This window comes from Netta rufina (genome assembly GCF_964035555.1).
Source record: "Netta rufina genome assembly, chromosome: 18".
NCBI lineage: Eukaryota > Metazoa > Chordata > Aves > Anseriformes > Anatidae > Netta > Netta rufina.
In genome coordinates this window covers 3,851,657-3,859,031 of record NC_140142.1, presented here as the reverse complement: position 1 = coordinate 3,859,031, position 7,375 = coordinate 3,851,657, and the positions used below count along the sequence as shown (strand labels likewise).

The following is a 7,375-nucleotide window of genomic DNA, read 5'->3' as shown; positions in this document are numbered from 1 at the left end:
TGTTTGTGAGTTCCATGATTATTTCAGGAACTGTGAGGAAAATTTTTGTTACTATATTTCTCTATAAATATTTTCTACAATTTTTTTCTTTTGATTTAAATTATGTTATCCTTAACCTGCTACCTGATTTTCTTATTTCTATTTTTTCATTTACAGTGACCCAGTCATCTAATTATTGAAAGAAGCAGGTTATGTAGATAAACATAATAAATTAAAAACAAAAACAAAACAAAACAAAAAAAAAACATCAGAACTACATTTTATCAGCTGCCATCTCTTTCCATCCCCTCTGGAGCTGGGGGAGCAGCCCCAGCACACAGGAGGGGCTCAGGGCCAAGAGCCCAGCTGCTACATGGAGTTTGGGTGGGGGCTGTTGCTTCTCTGGAGCCATGGCCATGGCCAGCAGCAGGACGTGGCCTTGTCACTGCTGCTCTCTTTTGTCTTTCAGTGTGTTCTCCTGTGCTCTTTTATTCGGATAAGCTGTCAGATCTCATAGGCCTTTGTGACAGTCCTGTTCTCTCTGCAGTGGCATCCCTGTGACTGCAGACAGCAGCAGGCACTGTGCAGCCCTGGGTTACAGCTGGCCTCTTGGATAGCACCACAGTAACAGGAGGGTCTTGCTCTGGGCAAACCCAGAAGCCTGGACGCCTCTCCAAAGCTGCTGCCAGGAACATAGCCAAGAGGTCGCTCCCTGCTCTTCTGTTTTCTGGGGTTCTAGTGCCGGGTTCTTCACCTGGGACTCAACAACACCAAGCAGAGCTACAGGCTGGGAGATGAGTAGTTGGAGAGCTGCCTGGCAGAGAAGGACATGGGAGTACTGGTTGATAGTCGGCTGAATATGGGCCAGTAGTGTGCTCAGGTGGCCAAGAAGACCAACAGCATCCTGGCTTGCATAAGAAGCAGTGTGGCCAGCAGGTCCAGGGAAGTGATTGTCCCCCTGTACTCAGTTGAGGTACTGAGAGGAGGGTGATGTAACCACTTGAGAAGCTAAAGTCAGAAGGAAAAGCTGAAGTGACTTGGAGTATTAATGGGCCCCACTGAGGGCTGTTACTAACAAAGCCTCCCCAGGGCCTTGTTAGGGCAGAAAATTGGAGGCCATGGTTACAGACAGGCAAAGCACTGTGCTGAGAAAAATCTTGGTTGGTTTTAATGAAGCTGAAGGGCCAAGGCCTGACCACGGCCACTGGGAGAGGAGACCCTGCACACCCATGTCTGGCTCAGGGCTAGTCTTGGGGTCTGTGGGATGTGGTGGGTAGTGTGATGCTACTAGAAGAACTTCATTTTGACACCTCCGCAGCCCTGCACAGTGTTGCAAGGAAGCAATGCCAACAGTCAGCATGCCAAGCAGGTGCCTTCTGCTGGCCTAGCAGGGCGACTGCCAGATGTCAGCCCAAAAGTGCAGCTCCCAGGGAGAAGGCAAGGGTGACCTGCCACCTCCAGACACAAGTGACCTCCCAGTCCCTTTCTGTGACACGTTCCTGCTGCTGCCCTATCAAGTGCAGAGACAGAAGTGACCTCACAGTCCCTGCCACAGTTATGATCCTCCTCCTGGGGCAGGAGATGCTGAGGCAGACCTGAGCTCCTCAGATCATTCCCACCCTTCTCCTTCTTTTGGCCCACAAGCTGATCAGATCAGGGTAAGCAAGAGAGTAAAGGTAAGGAAAAGGGGCTATGGACTGAGTTTTGGCTTGAAGGGATACTTTGAAGTCAGGCATAAGAATAGTGGATTCCTGTCAGGGTGTAGAGTAGTATTTAGGTTTGGGGATTAATATCACTCGTTAAAATAAGGGAAAGGCTTTACATGACTGTTTTAAGCCAGCATTACAGCAGAATCAACATTGCCTGAATGTTCGAACCTCACAGAAATCATTAATTTCTTCTAGCCAAACTCCTCTTTCCTCTCCCAAATCTCACATCTCTCCTGACCAGGCTTCTCCTGACTTCCCCATATCAGTCATTTTCTTAGGGGCAGCTTTCTGATGGTTTTCATGATCTCAGAGTACCTGTCTCATATCTGTTGGCTACTCCTGCCCCAAGGGGACAAGCAGCTGAAGTTAGGGATAGGAGTGGGGTTGAAGCTGAGATGTGTTGTGTGCATGGTGGAGAGTTTTGGTAATTAGGTGTTCAGATTAACATATAGGGATTAGAGGTCACCTTCTAGGGTTATGGGAATGGTAGGGCTTTGAGGGAAGGATTGGTGTTCTTCTCAAGATGATTGCTCAATTTATAGGGGAAGATCAAGCTTTGGAGATTGGAGATTTGTTTAGTTCTTGACTGGGGGCTAGGGTGAAGGCTGGCGTTATAATCCTTGGTTAGGCTTAATTATCCTTTTGCTCAGCCTTCTAGTAGAAGATGGGTTTGACATCTGCCTTTTCTAAGTCCTAAGGAATGATTTTAATCAATTTGTATTTTCCAAGGTCTTTGAGATCAGTCTTCTGACGATGTCAGCAGCTGTACCAGCACCTCTCTCCTTCTTCCAAAACCAACTCTAAACAACCTGAGGACTGGCCATGGGGATGATGAAATTTTGGGAAAGGGCTTGGTTAAAATCTCTGAGGAGAGCCTTTATGAGCTTCACATGGTCAATGATGGCAGTGTCATAGGTAATCATAGCAACATGGGATCATGGTTTGGGTTGGAAGGGACCTAAAGATCATCTTATTCCAACCCCCCTGCAGTGGGCAGGGACACTTTGCACTAGACCGGGTTGCTCAAAACACATTCCAACCTGTCCTTGAACACTTCCAGGGATGGGACATTCACAGCTTTTCCAGGCAACCTGTTCCAGTGCCTCACCATCCTCAGAGGAAAGAATTTCTTCCATGTATCTAATTTAAACCTACCATCTTCTATTTTAAAGTCATTACTCCTTGTCCTATCACTACACTCCCAGACAAAGACTGTCTCCCCAGCTTTCCTGTAGGTCCTCTCTAAGTACTGGTAGGTTGCTCTAAGGTTTCCCTGGTGCCTTGTCTTCTCCAGGCAGAACAGTACCAGTTCTCTCAGTGTGCCTTCATAGAAGACTTGCTCTAGCCCCTTGATCTGGACTTGTTCAAATAATTCCATGTACTCAAACTGTCGCGTTAAACCACAGCAGTCTTTTTGGCACCCGGTGTGGGGCAGGAAGGGTTGAGATAAGGACAGATCTTACCACAGAGTGCTAAAGATAAATTGTTATAAGCATTAGACCAGTTTAATAGTTGCTGATCACAAGGTCGACATTTTGGATCTCAGGTCTGTTGGGCTTGTTTTCAGAAATGTGTTGTATAGCACATTACTTACTGCACGTGTTCCCATTGTGCTCTTTATCATTTCTGGGTCTGGTATAAAGTTATTTTGCTATGTTGTGTAACGCTGGCTTATGAATCTATAAAATTACTGGTCATGTGACAAATCTGTTCTTTGTACTGAGCATTGCCATCACCTCCATACCTCAGGAACCATCACTCAGAAACTATTAAGAATTACACTCTTGATCTTTTTGCTTTAGGGAGCCAATCCATGAGGAGAAACGGGAGAGACACTTCTCCACTTATGCACTCTCTCTTTCTCCTTCACCTCCCCCTTCTCCTCCAGGCTAATTACACTAGCTCTACAAAGCTTTGGATACCCATGGGATGGTCCTACTGTGATGTCTCCAGAATATCTTTCAGCTATTGTTTATGGATAAACAACTCTTGAAGAATGCCTTCCTGAGACCTGCCGCAAGGCAGGAGACTTAGGATTGGCAGGGAGCATGGGAGGATCTGGGCAGAAACCTAGAGCAGTGGGCACCTCCAGTGCTTTGGAACTTCCCCCCTGAGCACGTGCAGAATCCTTAAAAATTGCAGAAGTGCTTGAAAAGGAGAGGTTATCACCTCGGCAATTCCAAAGGGAATTCCAAAGGGAGCCTCAGTCAGTGCTGCTCCAAGCCTGGTACAGGCCCTGCAGCTACTCCAACACCTCTGACATGTCCCGCAGCCACTCCAGCCACTGTGACAGGCCCCAGGTCTAGTCTGGGGACTAGACCAGACCCCCCAGGTCTGCTCTTGCTAGGCCAGAACACCAACCTTTGCCAGGATCCATTGCCTCTACATGCAGGAGAAAACAATGGGTGTGAAAATCAGGCTCATAAGAATGGAAAAGAACTACTGCCCAGAAAAGAAAGGAGGGAGAAGAATGTTGATCTATGAAACCTTAACATAAACTTCCCCATGAGAGGGTTCTTCCAAGATCCAAAAGGGTACAGGTGGAGTTTTGGGATAGCTGCCTTGGAGACAGAGGATGTTAAAGAGTTGTCTCCCTCACCCAGTCCCTGGGAGGACCCTTCCATTTATGCAGTGGTTGAAGGTCAAAGAAGAGCAGGTGCAGATGGTTAATGCAATGTTCTACCAGTTGGGGACAGGCTGGAGATCAGTCAGGAATGAGCAATTGCACTGTGTATAGCTTGCTTTGTACATAACGATAATAGTAATAAAAATAATTGCTATTATTATTCCTCTTCCCCTTCAGTACTTCAAACTGCCCTTACTACAACACATAAGCATTTGGGGCTGGGGGGTGTTGGTGTGAGCTAACAGCTGTGTGGTGCTGAGCTGCCTGCCAGGTTAAAGCACATCATGTTTGACAACCATACTCTAACAGTAGAAATAACATTTCTAAAAGTCATCTCTCCTGTGTTCAGAGAAGGCAGGTCGGTGATGAATTCAGTCTGCTTCAGACACCACACCCCAGCAGAGACCCTGCTGCCTTCGGGAGCTGTCAGCCCTGAGGCCTTGGGGACACCTCAAGGGAGCCCAAGGGCACAGAGCAACCTATGCCACAGTCGGGTGCTGTGCTGCTGAGCTGGGCCAGGCTCCTGAGCCCAAGGGGAGCTCCTGACAAGAGGCATCGCTGTAGAGAGACAGCTGTGCCCAGGAGCAGCTCCTCTGCACAGCGCAGCAGGGCTGGAGGCTTTGACCACAGGTGAGAGGAGAGAAGGAGAGAGGGCTTGGAGGCACTGAGGAGCGCAACAACAGAGGGCAGCGTGTGGCAGGACACATCTGCAGGCTCTTGACACCGTGAGCCTCTGGCAGCAGGGCACTGCAGATCGGGTTGCCAGAGTGGTCTTCTGCAGCTGGCACATCTGATGGCTGATAGCATCTGTCAGGATGACTTTTACTCTACATTTAATGTGGAATAGAATGTGCTATACACAATGGCATTTATAAAAGGGCATTTCCAGAGGAAAACTGAGGCTTGGTTAATCTGAAGAGGAAGGCTTTTTTAGTTTCTGTGCTTTCCGAATCTTGCAGTGCAGTGGAAGCATGGATGGGGTCTGTGAGCATGGACAGGGAGATGTGGGGACATAGAACCATCTCCAAGCAGAGAAATAGGAAGGCAGCAGGGACTTGGGCAGGTGGTGAGAGGGAGCTGCTGCCACAAATGCTGTGCGAGGGAGGGCTCAGGCACCTACCTGCAACCCCCTGCACGGCAGGAGCATTCTCTGGGACACACCGTGCTCTCCTCTCCCTCCAGCACAGCCTCTGCCCTCAAGCCCCCGGTGTCCCCAGCAGGAGCAGCCTCATCTGCAGGCAGATCTGCAGCACAGGAGGGTCTGCTGAGTGTCCGTCTGTCCCTCCCTGGCCTTGCCTCCCCTGGCAGCAGCACGCTGGCATTCCTCCTGGCTTCTCCAGCTGGCCGTGCTGCTGCTGGTCTTGTTCCCAGGCTGGCTGGGGATGGGGGTTTCACATGCCCATTCCATGAGCCCTAGGAGTGTTTGGCTGGAAGAGGAGTATGGGGACAGGATGAGGGGTCTGGAGATGGGCACTTTGTGCCTGGATTCCTCTACTCTCAGCAGTATTCAGGTTCTTCTCAGGTCAACCTCTGAGTACAACTTTCCTGCAACACTCACAGGGTGGCTGAGACCAGTATTGATGGACAGATTATCTGTCCTCACTAAAGGACGCTGCAGTATAGGGCCAGTCCCTTTTTCCCTTAGGATGCACAACATTTCCACTTATGTGCTGGAGAAATGCCCGGGATTTCTGTTTTAGAAAAACTCAGCAGGTGTGGTAGGTCAGTAACAACAAAAAATCTGACCCTATAAAATGAAAATTAAAAAAAAATCATATATATATATCTGCTGTGAAGTTGGGTAACCGGGGAGCAACACTGGGGCAAGGTTCTTTATTATCAGGAGTGAAGTGAGTCTGAGATTGCCCCATGTTCCACCTTACCTCTGGCTATTGGGCATAACTGACTCTTGCATTGAATACAGAGGAGTCCCCTGCTCCCGGGGATACCCTCAGGCATCAGGAAGAACTCAGGAAAGATACCTACCAAATGTCTTCCTGGAAATGGACAATTTTCTGGCAATTCTAAATGAGAAATGGGATGAGTTTTTCTCTGATGAATCTGTTGTACATTGTTACTATTCTTTCTCTTCTTTGTTCAGGATCACATCCCCAAAAAAAGCAGATGTCCAACAGAAGCACCATCTCCGAGTTCCTCCTGCTGGCATTCACAGACGCGCGAGCTGCAGCTCCTGCACTTCGCGCTCTTCCTGGGCATCTACCTGGCTGCCCTCCTGGGCAACGGCCTCATCCTCACAGCCATAGCCTGCCACCACCGCCTCCACACCCCCATGTACTTCTTCCTCCTCAACCTCGCCCTCCTCGACCTGGGATCCATCTCTACCACTATTCCTAAAGCCATGGCCAATGCCCTCTGGGACACCAGGACCATCTCCTATCAAGGATGTGCTGCACAGGTCTTCTTTTTCGTCTTCTTCTTTGGTTCAGAGTTTTCCCTTCTCACTGTCATGGCCTATGACCGCTACGTTGCCATCTGCAAGCCCCTGCACTACGGGAGCCTCCTGGGCAGCAGAGCTTGTGCCCAGATGGCAGCAGCTGCCTGGGGCAGTGGCTTTCTCAATGCTGTCCTGCACACGGCCAACACATTTTCCCTGCCCCTCTGCCAAGGCAATGCTGTGGACCAGTTCTTCTGTGAAATCCCCCACATCCTCAAGCTCTCCTGCTCAGAGGCCTACCTCAGGGAAGTCTGGGCACTTGTGTTTAGCGTTTCTTTAGTCCTTGGTTGCTTTATTTTCATTGTGGTGTCCTATGTGCAGATCTTCATTGTGGTGCTGAGGATGCCCTCTGAGCAGGGCCGGCACAAAGCCTTTTCCACGTGCCTCCCTCACCTGGCCGTGGTATCCCTTTTTGTCAGCACTGTCATGTTTTCCTACCTGAAGCCCTCCTCCATTTCCCCTGCATCCTTGGACATGGTGGTGTCATTTTTATACTCGGTGGTGCCTCCAACAGTGAATCCCCTCATCTATAGCATGAGGAACCAGGAGCTCAAGGATGCCTTGAAGAGACTGATGACTGGAGATGTTTCACAATCAAAAACATAG

At 49.2% G+C, this 7,375-nt stretch overlaps 1 pseudogene across 1 annotated transcript; it reads left to right on the top strand.

Moving 5' to 3' along the window:
* Positions 1-6,438: 6,438 nt before the first annotated feature.
* Positions 6,439-7,375, top strand: LOC311216240 (olfactory receptor 14C36-like; annotated as a pseudogene). Its single transcript has one exon. The product of its transcript is annotated as an olfactory receptor 14C36-like (transcript).